At 41.0% G+C, this 23,071-nt stretch overlaps 1 protein-coding gene across 1 annotated transcript in view; it reads left to right on the forward strand.

Moving 5' to 3' along the window:
* Positions 1-8,824: 8,824 nt before the first annotated feature.
* The window catches only part of lingo3a (leucine rich repeat and Ig domain containing 3a), a 35,161-nt gene continuing 20,914 nt past the window's right edge, over positions 8,825-23,071 (forward strand). Inside the window, exon 1 of the mRNA XM_034146432.1 lies at positions 8,825-9,195. The gene's annotated coding sequence lies outside the window, so the exon portion shown is untranslated. The remainder of the gene's footprint in view (positions 9,196-23,071) is intronic.

Consider the following 23,071-nt stretch of genomic DNA (forward strand, 5'->3'; position numbering starts at 1 on the left):
GTGGAGCTCGGCTCACCCTCCCGCTGTCAGCTGCAGACTTATGTACTTATGCAGAGGAAAAAACTAAATACTATTTGTTCTGCGTCTGTTTAATCAGAGATCTGTCACAAATGTGTCCTTGTGTCGCTCTCGGTTCCTCTCCCTGCTGTCGCTGTGGGTGTTTATATGCCCTGTGTGTCTCTGACATTGGCAGGAAGCTGCTGGGGTTATTCATGTGACGCAGTGATGTGTGCAGAGTTTGAGAGATATTCCTCCTCCCTTTTGGGAGGCATTGACCCTCAGCGGCAGAGGGACTGTCTCTCAAGTGCAGCGACGACCTCCCACTGTAGCACGACTGACATTGACCCAGAAGCGTGCAGTCTGTTTTTATTCCACTATTTCATGCATGTGTTGTAGTTGAGGAAAGTGTGGGCAGTTCAGATTTCATCCTTGAGGGGTTGAACATTTTCCTTTTTCATCCCTGCATTTTTCATCCCTGCTGGTGCGACTGCAGCAGGGAAGTGAAATCTGAAAGTTGGTTTGAACAATTTCTCTGCTTTCTCTGTGTTGCTAAATCTATTACTTCAATGGATTTATTTCTAAATTAGTTTTGGTTATTCACAGTTGCCCAACTCAATTAAAATTGAGCAAGAGGAGAGCGTCCTCAGATAAGTTAATTTGCATGGCTTTCACTCGAGATTGTGGTTCCATAAAAAGATTTGAATGCTCTTTTTAGGGTATAGCTATCAAAATCATAACAGAGCTGAACTGGTACTTTCAGTGACCCCATTGAAGATATGTATTGATTTTGTTGTGAGTCGTACCTGGTCAGATCAGATTTATTTGTATTTCCAGTCATTTTCAATCTGCGAGGTGAGAGAGGTGAGTATATTGTGCTACTTTATAATTTCAAATTAGTCTGTTGTTGTTGGGAGTATCTAACCAAGTGGAATCAGCTCTGGATGTAATGCAGGAAAGGAGACCAGGTTTTATTGAAGGAGGTTAGATTGTCATTTAGGGTTGAAGAGAGTTTTTGCCAGGTTTGAATGGCAGACATCTCTTTAGGGCCGGAATGGACAAAAAAATGATTGCAATGACCAGTAACTCTTTCAAATAACATATGGACGCGCAAATATTGTATTCCTTTGAAATAACCTGTCTTTAAGGCCTTACAATGTGCATGTTTTCATTATTTGTGCTCAGTGTTACACAGGCCTCTGGTCATGTTTCTCCTTCTTGTAAATTAGGACCTCCAAATGATGATTTTTACTCCATACCTCGGAGATACACTCATCAAAACTCTGCTTTTCTTCTTTTGTAAAGCAGAGGTCAGAACACCACAGGGTGCCTTTGAGATGATGTTCAGACTCCACAGCACTGAAAGTAAGAAGTAGTCGATTAATGATCACGCTTATTCCCAGTGGAAACAGTTAAACTGCGTTCCTTTCTAGTTTTGTCCGTGCTGATCTGCAAAACCGTCTGACATAATGTAAGAAGTCAGAAGATGCTCGAGGCCCACTGCAGTCTCTGGTCCCTGTTTGTGTAAACACTGAAAGAAAATATAGTGTAATCACACACATACACACACACAAAGTCTATTGGCTCGAGCAAATATGCTCTCCTGCCCACATCCAAAAGAAATTGTCTGTGTGTTTGTCTATAGTCTCCAGAGCTCCTCCAAGCTGCCTCTCTTCCTCCTTCCTGCTTCTCTCAGAGTCCCACTGGGTGCAGCTTAGCCTCCCCCTTTTGCTCTCTATCTCTCTTTATTCCCGTCATCCTTCATCCTTCCCTCACTCCCCACAGTTCAGTCTTCAGGGCCCAAGCAGACGTCCCCTCCTTTCTTCTCAGTCCTTCTTCTCTCTGCTCACACATTTCTCCTCTCCCTCTGGGTCTTTGGGCTCCCCGTAGACCTCCATCCTCTCCATCCTCTCCATCTTCCCCGCCCCTCCTCTCAAAGTCACCACTAATCCAGTCCCTCGTCTTCTCTATATCACTTTGTTTTTCTTAATGCTTCGGCAGAGCTCTTGGTGAGTCACCAACCTTTGTCCGAGCCGGCGAGTGAGGGACTGTCCAGCCTACACACACAATAATATGTCAAGCAAACACTGAAGCACCAGCATATTACTCATCCTGCCTCTGCCTGGCTGCAGCATGGAAATCCTCACGCGAAGTTATCACATCATATTAAGAAGAAACGTTTCAAAAAGCCCAAACACACACACACACACACACACACACACACACACACACACACACACACACACACACACACACACACACACACACACACACACACACACACACACACACACACACACACTTCAGCCACAGAGAGCCGTGTAATTGAGGAGACACTGCAGTGATAAGCATATCAAGCCACAGGCTGAATTAGATGAAAGTTACATTTAGCAGAGACCTTAATAAAACATTTTTTAATGCATCATGTCTCTAGCTTGTGTGTTACATTTCTTAAATGCTTCATTTGGTTTTGGCTTGTATTCGGATAAATCCTGCATTTGTCATCTTGCGTTGTCACTTAATTTCTGTCCATGTTTTCCTAATCGCTCCACAGATAGCACAGAGGAGAAATCAGCAGCTTACCGCACCAGCAGAGACAGATGCCTTGTGTTTGTGTTTGTGTACATTCATGCTTGTGGTGTGATGAATGTACTTGCTGCCGGAATATGTCTACACTGTCCGTGAATACATGTGCCACCTCTGAGCTCGCCACACCCACAGGGAGTCCAAGACGAGCTGAGCAGCAGCGATTACTCACGCAGCCTTTTTCACAGTTGCAGTGAAATGTAACACGGTGTTTGCATGCCTACTCACGCACAGACACACACTCACGAACACACTCAGTTTCTGTAAGTTGTGTGATGCTCTTCTTGTCAGTGGTTCACAGCTGCAGCAGTCTGGCCGGTCCAACAGGCAGATGGGCTCCGCACGGCACTCAGTGTGAGGCTGCAGGACACACTCCTGAACACACACTCTTGAACACACACTCCTGAACACGCACTGGTGTGCATGCAAAGCAGGTAGGACACACATGGATGCACAACAATTTGATGCCTCGTGCACACCCACTTAATAATATAATGGCATTTTGGACGAGGTCAAATAAACATTGTTTAATTATAATGAGCTGCAGCACAATAACCATGCATGATAACCAGTGTATTCTGTAATGTATGTTAAGAAAGTGGCCGCTTAAATGTAGTTGGAAGATGAGGAAAGATAAAGGAATGTAGGATGATAAACAAAATATGAAATACATTCACATTTTCTTTCTCTGTTTCTAGCCAGGCATTTGATGGCAACAGATGGCCACTGTTTGATGGATGCCATTACATTTGAAAACAGATTCATTGTTATTTTATCTTATCATATGCTTACCTTTCTTTTCTTTTGTATACCCTGTAACCATATCATTTCTTAAAATGAAAACAGAAATCATTCATGCCCCCCTCAAGAGAAATGATAACACATTCTAGGGCTGCTCGATTATGGCAAAAATCATAATCACGATTATTTTGGTCAATAATTGATATCACGATTATTAAATACGATTATTCATTGACTTTGAAAACATCCATTTATTGAACTTTAAAACAAATACATATAATCATTTGAACAGTATCTTTTTAACTGTTGATTACCCTGAACGTATAATTCAACTGAAAAACCAATACAAAAATTAATTTAAAAAATGATACATTTGTATTTAAATTTAAATAAATAATATCAAAAATAATAAATACCATTAAACAAAATCAACAAATATTTTGGAGCGCACTTCCACAAGCTACTAAACATATATTAATATGGTCTAATATAAATTAGACCAAAATAAATTAGATCAAATATGTTGCAGTGCACTGTCACAACCTAGCAAAGCAAAATAATCGTTTTTCGATTATCGATTATGTTGTTTTCGTAATTGTGGCAGGCCAACATCGTAATTGCGATGAAAATACGATTAATTGCACAGCCCTAACACATTCTCTAACTTTGATGAGCATCTAACTTTTCATCTACAGTAGTGTGAACATTTCAGCTTGTCAAATGCTTTGACCAAATGCCAGCTAAACTAATGATAATCCTATCAACTGCAGCTTCACATTGTGTTTACATTGATAAGCTAATATTAGCTTGCCATTATGGTAAATTGAGGTGCTGCACATTAACAATAAACCTGCCTCACAGAGCTGCTAGTATGGCTGTCGATTCTCGGTTTTGTTTATTGTGAAAAAATACATATTTAGGCGCTGCTCAAATTTAACAAGTCAAAGGGGGTACCTTATATTTAGCTATAACTGCTTGCACCTTATAGACATTGCTTCATGATTAAAGGCAACTGGCCAAAACGTTTGGGATTCAACAAACCAAATACTTGCTTATCTTATTCTAGCCATAGTATCAAAATTGCTCTACCACAGAATAGCATCTATATATTAAAATACTGTCTGTAACTTTCTCTTAAGTTTGTCAGAATTACGTTTAATGAAATGTAAAATCCCACTGCTGTGTATCTTTGTCCTTCATTCACGGAAATCTGCAGTGTTGTGCGTTTAGTTTTGAGTGAGTGGGTGTGCATTAATGGTCAAAATGGCTTTAAGTTGCCCAAGGCCATTAGTTAGTTTTTTCTCTTGTTTGAGTGGGTGAGTCTGAGAGATACTGTAAAACTGTCAGAGGGGTTCAGTCAGTATTTACTAATGGCCTTCAGTCAAGGTGCTGTGGTTGTTGATGTTTTAAGCCTAGAGCAATAATACTGTAGTATTTACTGATTTGTGGAGCTCATTTTCCATTCCAAACATTCGTTTTCCAGCTTTGACTGTGTGTTAAAGTGTTGATGCTTACTTTAGAGGCTGTGAAGTTGTTAAATGTCTGTCACTAAGGGCTGATAATGGTTGACTTTTTACTACTGTAGTTTTCTTTCTTTTTACGACTCACTTCCAAAGTCTTTTGCTAGTTATTTATTAAAGCTGACAGACACTGTACTGCTGATTATAATTCAACTAAATATGACTCCCTTTTGCAGCTGCCTTGTCGATTATGATTTATTTGAGTTGCAGCTTAAAGTGCTGGTTCACTAGTCGCAAACACTGTAAGATTGATGTTGTGCATAGAAGATTTTTACTAACTCAACAAACTGCTGTGGACTCGAATGATAACCCTTTTATTGAGACAGTGTTTCTGCAAAGTAACAGTTTATATGACAATCCATTCCTATGATGTGTCTGCCTGTATACAAGGAAGACATCAACTCCAAATCAGAAGATCCAGTAAGAATACAAGTGTCCTATATAATATTCACACATACAGTTATGCAACATTTAGAAATGCACTTATCCACTCGGATGCATCTTTGATCTGTAAATGGAAGAGTTGAGTAAACTCCTTTAGAAACACACTTGCTCTTTGCAAAATTACAAAACTGTAACTTAATGTTAAAATATTAAATTAAATTAGATCTCTGCCCGAGTGCTACCATGTCTCTATCACAGCACTTTGGCTTTTTGTTCAGCCTCTCACACCCACACAGAGAGAGAGAGCAAGCATAAGCAGTACGTATCATTTGACAAATTACTATAGAGCCCTGGAGTTAATGCACAGCCTTTTCGACCTGCACAGTAGGCAGGTACATTGCCTTCATGTTTTATGTATAATGTATTTATCAACACCCACACCCTCAATTCTCCTGCAGAAAACCCATGAAAATATTACACCAGAAACCCAGAGCAGACTTGGTTTCACTGCTTTCCTCAGGTATGAAGCATGGTGATTATTACTGTGCTGTATTGTTATTGTGAAACTACTGCAGAGCTACAAAATCGTGTCCTCCATCTCACAGCAAAGCTTCTACCTTGAAATGGTTGAGGGGAAAATTACATTCATGTGAAGGTCATCGTAACACTGGATATTGCAGTACAGCAGTTTGGGCTAAAGTTAACAAAACCAGTGGCAAAATTGAGATTCTGTAAAAAAAACAGTCACTCAAATGAAGAGACCGCACACAACACATGCACAGAGACTGCAGCATGATCCATTGTCTCTTTGAGGACCGCACCACAGACTGCAGATCAGATGAAACATGGCACAGCCTCCATCTTCACCTGAATATGACACTCCTGCACGGGCTCAGACGCTGATTTATGCTCTGTAAAAAAAAGAAAAAGTGGCAGAGAAATGTAAAAGATGTGTGAGGATGCCTGGAGGAAGAGCGTGAGTCTTCCTGTCCTTGTCAGCATCTGAGCCCATTAAAGAGTCTTTCCATTAAAGAGACTAGCACTTAAGTTAAGAATGAGTTGTGTGGGAATAGTGCCCACATCTTCTTTAGTTCACACCTACTTAATATGGTAATGTAATCATATTGACTGTCTTTGTAGGCTGTGGTGTATTTTATAATTGTTATGTAGTTGATAATAAAGCCAATATACTGAATGTATATTTTTTCTTGTATGATAACTTAATTTTGAATCATTTTTTGGGATTCACAAATGTCTTATTGGTTCAAACTGAAAATGTCCTTTAATAATAATTTAGCAGATAACCTGGATGTTTAAAACAAAATCTTAAAACTTTTTCGTCCAAATATATCTTGAGATGCCATTCCCACAGAGATTTAAAGGGCAAAGCTTCTTCCTCACCATGAAATGAAATTCAATCCACCCTGAACGACCTAAAACGGTTTCAACCACCTGACACAGCTCACCACCCTCTCTCCATTTTCACGAGTAAGAGCAGCTGTCGCACAGTTTGTGGAGTTGGAAGATGTACGGCTGCTCCTTTGTGTACTTGAGCAAAAATAAATAGGGTTTCATAGATCCAAAAAAGTAAGCTACATTTATATAAAATAATATTCAATCATTATTTCCATGTATTGAGATGTCTTTTCTATGCTAGTTTTGTAAAGTGAATTTGGGAATATAGTAAACTGAATTGATCCTGGCAGGTCGAGGAGAAAGTCTGTTCAACACTCCCTCTCAACTCTGTGGAGCTCTTAGTGTCTTTCGGCTCATTGATTTTGGTTTTACAACCCACAACTTTTCTATTTTGGTTCACTCTCAGCTGCAGGCTACTGATTTCAATGAAAAAAACAAAAAACTTTGTCTGGTTTCTGCTTGTAGCTCAATTGTGGTATGAGTAGTATTGACCAATACATTTTAAGCTGGCTTTTTTTGTATGCAGGTAAACATCCAGTTAGGAGTTCAGAAATGCAATCTTGTAACTCAATTCAAAAAGAAAAAATATATATATATGTTAGTAATTTAGTTTTTGGGAGAAGGGGTGGGATTACATAAGTGTAAACTTCTTCCCACCCCTTTTCGGATGTGTAATTAAGTATATTATTTGTTTATACATAATTTAGAATCAGCAATATATTTGTATATCAATTTGACACTTTTACATTTTGTATTTTATAATAATTCTCATGTTAAATGTTTGTATTATTGTTTTACACATTCGAAATAAATCGAATCAAATCAAAAAGCCTTATCAGGTATTTTCAAGGGCTGGTGTAAAGTATTTTAAAGGGATATATTCTCAAAAATGAAATGTGATTCTAAAATCACCTGAAACTAAGAATCGTTGTGTTTTTGAGTGGGTCCTCTTCACTGAGTCCAGAATGGACAAACCAAACACAGCTAGACCTCTTTTTTTTTGCTGAAGGCCACTGTAGTTTTTTGACAATCCTTTTAACTGTGGTAGCGCCAGCCCCTGCCGGAATGTTGCTACTCCTATAGTCAGAGCCGTGGGAAGTACAGTAGGGGCGCTGATTGAGGTCAAGGTCCTCAAAGATACCAATGCCTTACCATGGTTTTGCACTTGGCTTCCCATTACTGCATTCTTGTAAAGGGAGGGGTATGCACTTGGTTGTAATCTGCTACCCTATCGCTAGATGCTGCCCAATCCGACACACAATCGGTTCAAAAATGTCATATCTGTTAGGGTAGGTTTAAAGGTGGGGTAGGTAAGTTTGAGAAACCGGCTCGAGATACACTTTTTGTTATATTCCATGGAATGCTTTTAACATCCCGATAGCAATGAATATCTTAAGTGCTTTGACAAAAAATCCATACAAAAATGTCATCTGTGGAAGCCGTAATACTGTAAAAAGCACGACCAATCATTTTAGCCGGCCCGGCTAAAGTAACTGGATGGCCTACCTGCCTGTCAGCCTTCCATCTGTGCACAAACTTATCTCGTGCCCTCATTGGTCATGTGCGCGTTCGTGTGTGTTGGAGGAGGGGCTCTGTAAGGAAGTGGCAGATTTTTTCCGGCTGTGTATTTTCAAATTCTAGCGATCTCGAGCTGGTTTCTCCAAAATTACCTACCCCACCTTTAAACAAACTCAATTCCCGCATCTCAAATTGCTGTACAAGATTACAAACGAACACTGACAGACCAAATAAATCAGTCATAACATAAGCATAGGCTATTTCAGTTTAAATGCTAATACAATACCAAATCGGCACATTTCTACATTTCTCTGTATTTATTCACATATTTATTTAAGTATATATTATTAAATCTATTTAACATTGCTTTTTCATACAGTGAGTCCCTGCAGAGTATTGTGAGTAAACCCTCCATCAGAAAGCTAAAGTGAGATTAATTTTTAAATTGAGATCTCATCTTTCGTTTCCCCCCCACACAATGCAGCACCAAACAGCCCGAGTACGAGAGAGAGAGAGAGAGAGAGACTGGAGAGAGAGCGCAGATGAGCCCCAGCCGGGTCCTCTTTCAAACACACACACGCTGACACACACATGCAGCGCTCCACGTCCCACACACATATAAATGCCAGGTCACTCATACACATGCAACCCAATAACGAGTGCACCGTCAGTCCGAGCTCCATGCCGCTGTCTGTGGTAGAGCTAACCGCTTCTCCGACACACAGCGCCGGGATCCCGCGGTGAGAGGAGCCGCTGCTGCTGCTGCTGCATTCCTCCCACAAAGAGGAGCGGAGAGGGACCTCATTTGGGGGGCGGTAGATAATTCAACAGCAGTGCTGGGAGGAGAGGAAGGTGAGTGAATGCAGTCCAGTACTACAGCTGCTGTTGCTGGAAGAGGAGGAAGCTCAGTGTTCTGAGTGTGGAGGAGCAACATCATCCTGCACTCAGACTCAGACAGAGCAGACGGCCAACAGTGATCTAAGCACCTCCAGGCTTGCAGATGGAAGGAGAGCTGTGCAAGATCTAGTCCTGGGTGAGCCAACTTCACACACGCACACGCAACCACAACCACATACACACAATCATCTGGTGGTCCACTTGATGTGCTGTCTGGCACTTTTTACCACAGAGAGTTGAGAGACATGGGGTTAATCTCTTGTGTTTTTTTCCCCATGCTGCCACTCTCCTCTCATCCAGATCTCAATGGTCACTTAAACATGATGACCGGCTGAGTGTAAGATTCACCCCCTGATCACTGTGACACTAGTTCACCCCCTCAGCCTCTTCTCACTCTGTCATGATGCAGTCCAGGCGGATCGATTTGCTCTCTAACTCAAATGGACATTTGGTCTTATCTCACGCCGCCCGTGCTTTTCTTTTGTCATCCATGAGATGTTTCATCCATGCAAGCACAGCCTCTCTGTGTGCCTCTGTGTGTGTCTTTGGTTGCCAGTTCTCAATTAGGATTTAATGATCTAAACGGGGCAGAGAGGGGAAGGCAGCCTTTGATCGATCCCTGCAGTCATCTTAGTGTAAGAGGCTCGGTGCCTGTTGTTGCTGTGACACATCTGAGCCTTTGCCTGTGTTTGCTCAGCCCCTCTCCATCTCTGTTAGTGCCTTAACTGTGTCTCTGTTCAGTTCTTTGTGCAGTTCCAGAAATAAACTGTTTCATAAGAAAGGTCTGCAGACAGTTTTGCTTTTATCTCATTCCTCATCTGTCAGGGTGTACCACCGTCCCGGCATTTCTTGCATACATTTGCCTACATACATCGCAAAACATGTAATTAAATGCACATTTAAATTTGGATTTGCATAGAAATAGATTTGCATTTGTTGATAGTCACAACTATGAAGTGTTTTTCTTCATGTAGCTTTCGTGGCATTATTAGAAAGTTAACAGCTGGGAAGAGACAGGAATTTAGGGGAGATATTAATGTGGAGTGATATGCATCAAAAGTGCTTGGCACGATCCGAACTGCAGAAATTCATGTTGAATGTCTTAAACCCTTTGACTACCAGGGGCTAACAGGGGTCTCTACCCTGATTTTTATGTCTTGAGTAGAAGGCAGTTCTTGTAGTGTTTCACTTCGTTGGGCACTTACTTTAAATTCACTGCTATCCCTAAATGAGTGCGAAACCAATCACAGTAATGCAAAAACCCACAAATCCACTGAAACGTGCATCTTATAATTTTTCATTGCCGGTACATTTCTGTAATTAAAACCCCAACACTTTATCATCCTCTCTCTGTTCGCTTCTTGTGTGCAGTGAATGAAGCATTACCTGATTTGTTAACCAAACAATTAAACATCTCAGGCATCGATCCTGTGACGTGATTAGGTATAAATATGTTGTATGTATGGGGAATTATCTAGTTTTTGGGCAAATGTTGATCAGTCCTGTTTGCCATGTTCAAGTATGATTTAGCAAATGACTCGAAAAATGATGTGCAATCGCTTTTTATAGCCGCCATTAGTGTGTGAAATAATGGCTTAATGAAAAGCACATTGTAAAGTGCTTTCATGTTCAATTACCATTTTTCATGTTTATCTCATCAAGTTAAAACTATACTTGTCTCACATGTGTCATTGTCGACACGCGCTGTTGAAAGCCACATTAGCTGCTACTGTCTAAAAATCAACATGAGCAAACCAGCGTTGAAGTGAATGCAACAGCGCTTAATGGTACCCGAGGTGCCACTTAGCCTCTCTATTTGACAGATTTATGTGTCAGTAATGAAATGTCTGCTGACGGTTCTATGTGGCCCTCAGAGTGCATTGTTGAATCAGACTTGTTAGTCTTGTCCATTACTACTCCTACACTTACCTCCTAATTTTGATGCTTTTTGCCGCACATAAAGCTGTCAGCCGTGCTCAATAGTGACATTAGCTCAGCTGAACACTGCCAATGCTCGGCCTCATTGTTTTCAACTCTGGAGTATTTATGAGGGCAGTAAAGCAGAGATGCATCCTCTGTCAGCAAGAGGAGGGTAGTGCTGCTCCTACAGAGGGAGTATGTGGGCTGAGGAGGAAGGACTAGAAGGAGGAAGAGGAGCGAGCGCCCCTATGAGTGGCTGTCAGATACCTGCAGGCTCGCTGGCATGTCAGCTGTCGATGTTAAGATGTCCAGCTGGAGCGATCAAGAGCCCTGTGTGCTGGCCGTCCTCCAACGCACAGACTACTGTAATGCCATTATAGATGTTCAGATGAGGCTGTAAGCTATTGCAGAGCTTAGAGAGAATTTGGGCCTTACAAATCTTTTATTTACAAACTTGATTGCGTCTTTTCATATGTGTTGTGATGATAGAAGCTGGCTGACCTGGTTACCTTAGGGCAGATGTTGACTACCATTTTTTTCATACAAGGTAAAACAAGGCTCTTGTTGTTTTGTTTTAATTTCCTGTAATGTGTTATATAGGTTTGTTGTGCATTTAAATGGTCTGCAAAGACTAACATCCCAAAGTTCCCTCCAGAGGGAGTTTCTCTCCCACACACACCTTTCCTAAAACCCCTCCATTGGACTCCTTTGTTTGCTTCCGCAACATATTGACATCACTCTGTAACACTTGAGTTCCTATTGGTTAGCGTTCCAACACATTGTACGTGATAGGCTTTGGGGGAGGGACATCTCTAAGCGGTTGACTAATCACAACAGAGCCAACCAGCTAACCAATCAGAGCAGACTGGGATCTGGTTTCAGACAGAGGGTGAAAAGAGGTGCTGCAGCACAGGCAGTATGAGAAGAGCTTTTTGAACATTAAAGCATGTTACAGTAGAGGCACACAATTCAAATATTAACCTGAAAATGAACATAATAGGGCCCCTTTAAGATTGGATCTTCCTGCTACTTTATCCGGTTTTAAGTCAAATGTACTTGTTTGACATACTAAGTCAGCATTGCAACATGTGTTTTCTTAGTAATGTAGCTCATTTAAAATGTGGATAAATCCTTTTAAGATCACATCCTATTTTCTGTAAAATGTAATGAGTTGAGCAACACCTCAATCAAGTAAGCCCTGGCACTCAGGGTTTTTCACTCCCTTTTAAAAGGCTTAGGTGCATCCCTAGAGCCGAATGAATGTGAAATCAATGTGCAGAGCATCGACTAACTTAATTACTTTTCCCAGATCTAAAGAGTATCGTCCACACTGGAATTCTTTAGCAAGTTCTCTAAACGGATATGTAATGGTTAAAAATTATGTGAAAAGAACCAGAAATAGTTCCAAAAAACAAGCTAGGGGCTTTGAAACTTTTATCCACAAAACAATGGGTGAGTACGTCCTCTTTTTATATAGAGGACGTACTTATTTATATCTATATACAGTCAGGAATTAAAGTAATCATTTTAAATGAATTAAAGTTTTTCATTCAAACATTTCATCGTTTTGTTTGTTTGGCCATATCTATCGCACCTGCAACTACAGCCTATCGCCATTGTTGCCGCCGTAGAGAATACAACAGAGTTTTTCCAGATTGTAATTTATAGCTGAGCTTAATATAATAGTTTGTATTCAAAAGTAGAGCAGTACAATAATGGTGAGCATACTGCAGGTTGTACTGAGGTGCAGTTTCTTTAAAATGACTTTTAAGGAGCTAGAAGCAGAGCTTCTGTTTTTTTTAACCAACTGGATCAAAGCCCAAGCAATACATCACCTTAGTGCATTAAAGCAGACTAATAAAAGTGCTCTGATGTTGAGGAGTCCATTTATCTTCCACATAATTTGGTTTTGCTTTTTGAAGATTTATGCCAGTGTCTTCTTAAAAGATATATTTCTCTATAATTCAAAACTGCTCTATTATTCGCTTATATGCATGTCTAGTTGCTGAACCTATTTATAGATTGTATGGCAGAGCACACACACTGCCACAGTGCTAGAAGATCATCCAGCACAAGCACTCATCCAAGCTCTGACCATTTATGTCGGCTGCCTTACACTTTTTCACCTCTCAATGCTTTCCCCCAGTTCCTTTCAAGTCTCTAAGCTAAATTGACTTCAAAAGCCGATGACAGGTCCTTTGTGACTTTATTGTACCGGTTCAGGATGACTAGAGCCGTGGTACAGATGAGAAGCAGCGAAAAGGCTGAGAAGTTTTTGCTCTTTGGATGCTGCATATTTTATGTTTCCTGAGGTCTCTGGAAGGTAGAGTCTGTGATGAGATGTCCGTAGTATTACGTAAGTAAAAGTGAGGCTAAGGAGTCTCATGTGTATAGATAGGCAATGCTTACTCACTCAAGAAGGAGTTACGAGACTACTATCTTTTGCTTTCTAAACTAAGTCATTCTGTTTGCCCAATGCTCCTCTGGAAGTGCGAGGCAACACTGACAATCCTTGTTATGTACATTTACACTCAAAAGATCAACACCCTATAAGAGACCTTTTATTTTTAAGTCTGGAAACAGAGAGCAAAGCGTCTCAAGCACTGGGATGAAGAGCTGGGTATTTGTGGAGTTTATATACTTGTCTCTCCCTACGGCTTATTTCATTTTATGTATTTCTATTGCTGCTGGCAGCTTGAAGTGGTGCAACCGTCCCTCCATAAAACAATATTCTCCGGTATGGATCGACCGCATGAGATTGCTGCAGAAAATGGAGTTCAAGGCACCTCATCAGAAAAGTACCATCTTTACCAGCCCCGGGAAACGTACCGCTTTGAATTGTTTGTGCTGACAGAAGAAGTCGATTTACTTATTTTGACAGAAGTGGGCTGGAGCTTCTCATACATAATCTACTTCAATCAACACCAACACTGCAAGACAGCAGAAATACCCAACTTCTGCTGTTCCTCTGGGGGGTTCACATCAGACTCACAACTCTACTGTTGGATGTTACTCTGTTATTGTTACACTCACAACTGTCCTGCGTAAAATAACAGAAGGTAGGAACTATCTAAGCTGTGAGATGGGGCATATAAATAAAGATTATACTTAAAAGGTACATTAAGTAGAATTGGCCAAACAGACTCACTCTTGATTAGATTTGTCTGCTTGGCGTTTCACAAGCTTCACTGTTTTTGCATTTTTCCAGGGCTTTGTCCGCCATTTCGTAGCTTGTTGTTGGATGTATTTCTACAATCAGGCACCTGGTTGCTATGTTTTTATAACAGCAGTATCCCAGAAATCTCCCAAATACAGCAAGAAAAATCAGGCAGAGGGTTGCATGGTCTCTGAAAATCCAGATGTTTGCACCTTCTTTTTTGGTGGGTTAAGTTAAGCCTGTATTTCATCAATAACTGTCAGAGTATTAATAGTTACATTTCCATGTTTCAAAAAGGATATCACTTGCTTATTAAAGCTTATATCTCAAGGAGCTTTCAATCACTAGATACTGATTCGATTTTTTACAAACCAAGTGGTAGATAACACAGATCTTTTAGTTACTATGCGTCCTTCCTGCTCTGTTATGGACCACAGATGCAGCAGCTGAACCCGGCAGACGTGGCTTTCTGCATTTTGAACCACTGAAGAGCCAGCTGTGTCCTACGGGTTGACTCAAGTTGCAAACATATTATATTTCTCTCCATGGGCCCTGCACATGGGAAGCTCTTTAATCAGCTGTCTTTAATTAGGTAATTATGAAAAAGATTAAATTAACACGTGCCATGCGGTGTGTTTTTGTTGTAAGACTGAATCAAAGGTCTGAGCTACGACACACACATTCACACTTCTTCATTTCCTTTTGCCTCAAGCCTGAAATGACAAATGACTCTGTGGCATTTAGACAAAAAACATCCTGAAATGTAATTAAGTTCAGAGGCCTGCAGCTGCTCACACACACATGCACACACGCATCACGTCACCAGCTTCTCCTAATTGATTTTGAAGTGCTTGACGATCAAAGCTAGCTCTTTTTGTTTTCGTCGTGATGACCCATCAGTCCTGAACCTACTAATGACTCAGACTCTAACGAGAACTTTTCATGTTGTGTTCAGATGCACGTAACACTGTGCAAGGGTATTAGGCGCATTATTAATTGATTATTCTTCAAATGGGTCCTTTCATCCCCAAGAGTGAACAGCAAGTTCGACAATCAATGCTTTCAAAATGCGTATGTGTTTTTGCTTATAAGTTATTGTGTTCCTCCCTCACTCCTGATTAAGAATTTGGCTTTTGAACCTTATGAACCCATTTGTATATCCCAGTGAGCCATCAGTTTAAAGTGGACCTATCATGCTATATATGAATAATATAGTGTAGGACCATACCTATATAAGGCATATTTATACTTTTTTTTTTCAAAATACCAAACAGATCATGCATTTTAGCCATGCCTCATTTTGCTCAATTTGAAAAATGTTAGCTCTGTTTTTGCAAGGGCTGATTCTGTGAGAACAGCACCATCTAGAGGCCTGGCATATGTACTACAGCGTCTCCAGCGCTTTCGAACGGCAATGCCGTGGTTGTCTCCTCCTGATTGGTGGAGTTGGCCCAATAGCCGTAGCGCCACCGTCCTGACGTCAGGACAGTGTTCAAATCTGGATCAGTTTTTATCAGATCCATTGCAGCCCCTTTTTTAGAGATTTGGGTATGGAGGAAAATAGAGAGGGTTGTGTTTTCTGACACTTGGTGAGTTCCCTGGAACACCGGGGACACATATTCATGTATAAAAGACGTACAAAAGTGCATTTTGCATGATAGGTCCCCTTTAATCAAAGATTACAGTTCCCTTTTTTTATCTTTCATATCAGCCATAACCCCCGATGCTCCCCAGTCTCTCTACTCTGTGAATCACACTGTCAGAACTAAAGCTGTCTTTTATCTCCTTTCAGCCACTGAACATAGATCAGATAATCAGTTGATCAAATCGCTTTCCTGAAGTGGAGATCAGTAGAACTGAGGGATGAGAGTGAACTGCTCAGTGAGGCCGCTGACTCGCTTTGACTTCACTTGATTTTACCTTCCTTTTCATCGGTTTAAAGGTGTCTTTTTGGTTCTTTGTACTTTTGCAAGGTTGCATTAATGGTGCAAACTCTCAAACTTCACATTTTTCCAGCAGCACAATAGATCACCATTGTGTTTTTGGCTGATGGGTAATGCAAATCTACTTCCCCCTTGCATGTGTGTCTCCATTTGGCTGGTAAATGGTGCTAATTTGTATCCTGGTTGCATGTGTAAGATCAAAGTCAGTGACCTATTTCAAATGGAAATGAGTAAATCATGATTTTTTTAATTTATTTTTTCACAGGGTTCGTTGAATAAGAGGAATAACACCACTATCGTGTCTCCATTGCAAATATTCAGATACAGTAGCTGGTTAGCTTAGCCTAGCTTAGCACAATGCCTGAAAATGGGAAACCGGGAACAATAGCTTGTCTGGCTCTTTCCCAAAGTAACAAAATCCACCTTCCAGCACCTCAGAAACTCACTTATTAACACATTATATCTTTGTTTAATATGTGCAAAAAACACAGTGTGAAAGGACAATTAGCTGTTTTATGGGGGGTTATGTGACAGGCTATTACTTGTATTAGTCACACATGTTCAGGCAGCTGTTGTATGCAAGTATTTTGGTGGAACAAATGATCTTCTTGTGGAACATACAGTATAGCTACCAAACTACTGCGAGCTAACTTCTACCCGCTTAATGCATGCAAGAGATAATTAGCATCGTCCTTTGAGATTTCGAGCACCAGAGGGATTACAAAGTCTTAATAATGCGGATGTTTCACCGACCCGAGGTCAGAAATGTCCTGTTGCACTTTAGTGTTCATTATGTTCATTAGTGCTTTTGAGCTTGTAGCTGGAAGGTGTTCAGACCATCTGCCAGCTGACAGAAACTGAAACACATTACTTCATTATGGAGATGTGTTGATATTGAACCAAGTGACCTTTTACTTTGACGAGAAACTGAAGTGTTCTCATTAATCTGGATATATTGTGAAAATGTTTAACTTGACATCATTGGATTCTGATTACATTTGAAGTTGATGGCTGTAATGATTTTACATGCAGAGCGTGCATTATCAATACCAGTCCAGTTTGTATCCAGTGTTTGAATCATATCATGAATAGCTAATAAAGGGCATCTTACAGTATAGCATATTTTTTGTTAGATATCTAAAAAATAATTACCCCTTTTAGTGTGCAGACTTCTGTTTTTGCACGCACGCTGTAAAAAGTGAGTCTCTTCATGAAGCCCCAGAGAGGCAGCAACATATTTTAAGGCAAAAGCTTTTTTCCAGACTCGTCTTTGAAAAGGAAGTCAAAGCGTGAAAGAAAATCTCTACATTGCTTTCTTTCTGCATCATTTGAAATGATAAATCTGCAGCTGTATGTGTCCATGCGCTACGGTGACAGATGGGTGTGATGAGTTGGTGCTTAGCAGACTGTGCATCCTCTTCCTCCCTCGCCTTCTTCCTCTCTTCTTCCTCTCATCTTCCTCTCGTTCTTCAGGAACATACGGATTTGGTTTGCCAAAGAAAAGATCCTCACAGACTTACTCCGATCAAGCCCCTCTGACAGGGGCTTGATCGGAGTAAGTCTGTGAGGATCTTTTCTTTGAACTCTCCCTGCTGTGGTCAGTTTCTCTACTGTTGTTTTTTGGGACCTTGTAGAGGCTATACTCTGCTTGTGAGTTGTCTTTAGTCCATTCATATCTGTGGAGGCGGGTTGCGTGCTGTTTCTGAGAAGCAAAGGGTTATGCTTGTCAGACTAAATCACAATCTGTGGATTTGTGTGTCTATGAATATCTCACATGCATGTGTATGTACCAAAACATGTCTGTGTCTATTCAGTGCCCCCCTGTCACATTGCCTCAGTTTGACAGGTGTACTTTGATCTGTGCTGTTTGCTACACTTTGAGGTGAAGAGGACAAGCTGCTTCTGGACATCAGGGTTATGAATTTATCATGGGGAGCCGGCAGAGATGCAGCGAGACGGTGTTGCATGGGGCTGACGCTCCTCTCTTCTTCACTAGCCTTCATTGGTTTGTGATTAATTATTCATCTTTTTTATTTTTTCTTAGAAAAACATTGATCGTCCTGTCTGCATGACAGTCGGCCTGTGTGACAGCTCCTGCCTTAGATCTTTCAAAGACATCCCTGCCTGCTTTCCTTCCCGTCTGTCCCCTATACACCATGTACACCCGCAGCTTTCTTTCAAATCATTTTCTTTTTACCCTCCCACTGCTTCTCGCTTTGTCTCATCAGAACCACTTTCAATAGATTTCTCAAAGTCGGGAAGACTGCTTTTACATGTCAGAGTAAACAGTTTCAAAAGAGGCTGTGAATAATTTCCACATCAGGACGTAGCTCTGAGGTTGTGTCTGTTTGCAGGGTCGAGGCTTTTTCTGTGTTTTTGGTGCGGTGCAGTGTGTGTTTCTTACTCTATCCAGCATTGCGTTTCATCCCAGTGCATCCGATGCTTAGTTCCTGTGTGATGTCAAAACAGATCTATGTTTAATGTGCAGGCAGGGCCCAATTACTCTGAGCCCATAGCTGTACCTAGAGACTTTGAAGAGAGGTCCCTTTGCATGCTAGATAACCATGATGGCGTGGCACAGCGATCCCCTTTAAGGACACTGATTGCTCATCCTCTACTCTGGTATTTTTGACGTTTGTTGTCTGCTTTGGGGTCAATTTCCCACTGAAGCGTCATTTGAGGCTCATGTCTGGGTTCCTGTGTTATTTAGAAAATGTGATAGTCTCTGTGAAGAGCATATCAACACCCCTGCTCTTTGGTGCCGCTTCATCTCTCTGTTCCTCCTGGAGGCTTTTAAGGAAAACAACCGAGATCTCTTTCCTCCCTCCGTTTAACCTCAATCTGCTCTTCCTCCACCTTCCTTCTGTCTCCCCTCACTCATCCTTCGTTACTGGAGTTGACAACCTGTGTCATTTGACGAGGTTTACTTTTATCTCCCTTCAGAGCCTCATCTGAGAGTTTGTATATGCGTACATTTTTGCATTTAGCATAATTTATGTGTGCATATTTGTGTTTTTTACCGTCACCTTGCCTGACTCCTATTTGTACGAGTCGTTGCAGGGACAGCAGCGAGTTGATGGAAGCTCTCTTGAGTTGAGATTTACAGCAGTGAGATAAGGGAGTGCAGCTGTCAACTACCGATCCCATGACAACACACACACACACACACACACACACACACACACACACACACACACACACACACACACACACACACACACACACACACATACACATACACATACACATACACATACACATACACATACACATACACATACACATACACATACACATACACATACACACATACACACATACACACACAGTTACAGTCTGTGTTTCTCTGAAGTGCCTCGCTTTTGACAAATCCATTTCACAGTCTCTCCTCCTTTCATGGCTCTGTCAGGATGTATAATCCCCCAACACCTTCCCTACAAACATCGCACATCTCTGCTTTCTGTTTTCATCAGTCATTCTTCAAAAAATGTAAATTGTTCTGTTCTTCTTCTGTTTCTATTTCCAGTTTAATTTAGCGTCCTTGTATCTCATAAATGTTTAAAGGCATTCCCGTTCTCTTTCTTCCTATTTTTCCCTTTTTGTTTTTCATGGTCTGTTTTTCAACACCTTCATGCATGCTGCTTTCTCTTCCACTGCTTGCTTTCTTCAAACACTTGACTTCCTGCTTTCTTTCAACTAGAAGCTCCTGGTTGCATTAGCTAATCTCTCAGAAGACATGGCACAGATACAAGATCTACTACCTCTTCTACTTCAGCTCATTGCTATAAACATCCATCCCCTCATTATTCAACCGGCACAAATAAAGCAAATACGTTGTGATTTAAAATGAATGCTTTGGTCATTTCCGTGAAAACACAGCACTGCATGTGATATTGATGTTTGAAGATTAATCAACAATTAGCTTCTGATGTGCGATGAGAGTCTGTCTGTGTCTCTGTACCGTGAGAGCAGATTCAGTGCCAGCGCTGTGGCTGGAGAACCTATAATTGCTTCAGAATACTTCCTGTAATTAACAACTCTCGGATAATTATGCCACAACCCCAGTCATCACTGTTCGCACATTATTAGGCTCAGTGTGGAGGGATGAAAACAGGAACACCAGGGCTGCATGATGTGAAAAAACAAAACTGTGTGTGCTTATGTTGACTAATATTGCAAATGCGATAGACGAGGGATTATCATTTTTGAAACATCATTGACATTAACATTTAAACATATTAATTACATATAATGCTAGGTTCATATTTGTATTACTGTGACACGTTTACATGCTTTTAATGTTCAAAAAGTGTTATATTTTTCTCATACTGTCTGTGCTGCAGCACCTCTTTTCACCCTCTGTCTGAAACCAGAGCCCAGGCTGCTCTGATTGGTTAGCTGGCCAGCTCTGTTGTGATTAGTCAACAGCTTAGAAATGTCCTGCCCCTTGTCCTGCCTATCATGTACAATGTGTTGGGAGCGCTAGCTAATAGAAGTAAACAAAGGAGTCCAATGGAGGCATTTCAAGCAGGGGGGATTGTTGCCTTTGCAGACCAATTACATGCACACAAACCTATATAACAAACAAAATATTGCACTTACTGCGATTTTGATATTGTACTAGTCCATGTTGCGATTCTGATCAAATGTAGGTTCATTGTGCAGCCCTAAAGCACAAGCACAAACATATGCGGGCACACACTTTACTGTATTGTAACAGCAGAATATTTCCCGCTCTTTTCATTGGTGTGAAGGCTGTAAAAAAGCAACAGTGCACTTGATCCTCATGAACATGGTCACATTTTAGCCCTGTCTGTTTTTCGACAGGGAGTTGTCCCAAATCTAGAGTTTGCTGTCTTTGCTGCAGCGAGATTAAGAAGAGACAGGAAGTGGACAGGGCAGTGTGGCAGTTCCCGATGGCAACAGGACCAGAGGGTGGGACAGTGAAGTAGGCCAAACAAACAAGCTTAGCCGGAATATGAACAAGAGACCATAACATAGAGCGGGATGGCCTAGGTCATTTCATCAGCATGTCATTATTCTGTAATCCCAGTACTGTACCGACTGCATGTGGATAGTGATTGGTCAGGGACACTTGTGGATATTGCTTTTTCCACCTTGATGCCGAAGAATAAGAATTTGATCACAGATGTACCCTATTTAATCAGAAACTGGTGTTATAGTGCAAGATTGCTTTTGTCAAGAAAGAAGAATCCAATTTAAAGTTTGTAGGTATTTTAGGAAATATACATTTAGAACAAAGCTGCAAGGGATTTAGATTTGTCTCCTGCTCTTTCCTGAACAGTCTGACAGTCTATATTTGGTTATCTTTGATTCATGTTGTTTCTATTCATTACAAAAATGCAAAAAGACAGGTGATGGGTATGTGTTCTTCTGGTTGTGTGGGTGTTGTTGAATTGAACAAAATATCTATGAAAGAGCAACACATTTCAGCTTACGATGACATGGGCTTTCTGAATTGTATGGCCTTTTGGGGAGCGAGAAAGGGAAAAAATATCGAAAGAAACTCTTATTTTCTTTATTTTTTTGCCAATCAAATCAGGATGTTCAAGGAATCTTTGTCAATGGACAGTGGAACCAGGACTAAATAGAAATTATCCAACTGGAAACTGAAAATTGTGTAAATTCAGTTCCCAACCATTTCAGACCAGATGCAGAGGAGATTTAATGAGACGTTCAACATGAAGTGACGTGATACACACTAACTCCACAGCACTACGGTTTCTCGCTTTCCAGTGGGAATGATGAGGGTCAGATGCCAGCTAGCATCATGTTACAGCTAGAAAGGCAAAGAATAAGCCAGCTTCAAAGCTCTGTTTTCGATAATGCCTTATTTCACATAAGCTATTTCAACCTCAATACTAATGGACACAACATATAATTAGCATATCCACAAGGAGCTGACAAAGCACATGTTGCAGTGAGCTCTAACGCAGCGTCCACACGGCGGCGTGCGTTGAAGCTTGCCGGCGGGCGTGTCTGAAACTCGACCAACAACCAATCAAATGAATCTCCCGCCCCGGACACACAAGCACGCGGTTTGATTGGCTAGAGCTTGTACTGGCATATGATTTGATTGGCTGACGCTTCCGTCGAAGCTTCAAAAGTTGAACATTGCTCAACTTTTGATGCGAGCAACGCGAAGAGACGGAACCACAATGCAGTTCGGCAAAGCGTGACGTCACCCCATTCAAAGTGAATGGGCAGAAGTGTTGAAGCTTCAACGCACGCCGCCGTGTGGACGGGCCGTAACTGTATGTTTATGTCAGTTAATGACTACAGTGATTCTCTCACAACCTTGGCTGACTTTTTCCATCATATTGTTGCACTTTTTCTTTACTGCTTACTTATCACTTACTTTTAAATCCTCTGCTCTAAAGCAATATTTTAGGATTCTTCCTGGAGCTGGCAACAAGACTCAGGGAAGTCATTGGTCTCCAACAACATAAAGTCCAGCACATTATACCATTATATCATAACATGTTGTTTTTACACTTAATCATTTTATGTATAAAGCTAACAACATGCAACATTTTTTTTTCTATAGACTGAGCCAAGCTAGTTTATTTGGTTTGTATGCATTCGTTGTAAAGGCTTAGTTAACCTGCTGCTATCTTTACCTTTTTTTTGTACCGTACAGACACTGTAAAGTGATTAGACTCTCCTCTAATAAGCAAGAACACGAATAAGCCTATTACTCATATAATAAAAATGTATCTTTATATGTAAACTCTTGTTGGCAATTGTGCTGGTTTTACCCATCTCACCTTGACTTCTTCTACTTGGTGCTTACCTCATCTCCACTCACAGTCTCCTGCTCTTCTTCAGGTCACTCTGGTGTCGTGTCTATGGGAGTCTGCAGGCCAGGCAAACATCCCGACAACTAAAGTCACCTCCACAGAGTACATTATGTGTTGTCACTACGCAAGCTGTGCGTGTTTCAGCATTTCAGTGAACTTGGGTACTTGTGA

The sequence above is a fragment of the Trematomus bernacchii genome, unplaced genomic scaffold (genome assembly GCF_902827165.1).
Source record: "Trematomus bernacchii unplaced genomic scaffold, fTreBer1.1, whole genome shotgun sequence".
In the NCBI taxonomy this organism is placed as follows: domain Eukaryota; kingdom Metazoa; phylum Chordata; class Actinopteri; order Perciformes; family Nototheniidae; genus Trematomus; species Trematomus bernacchii.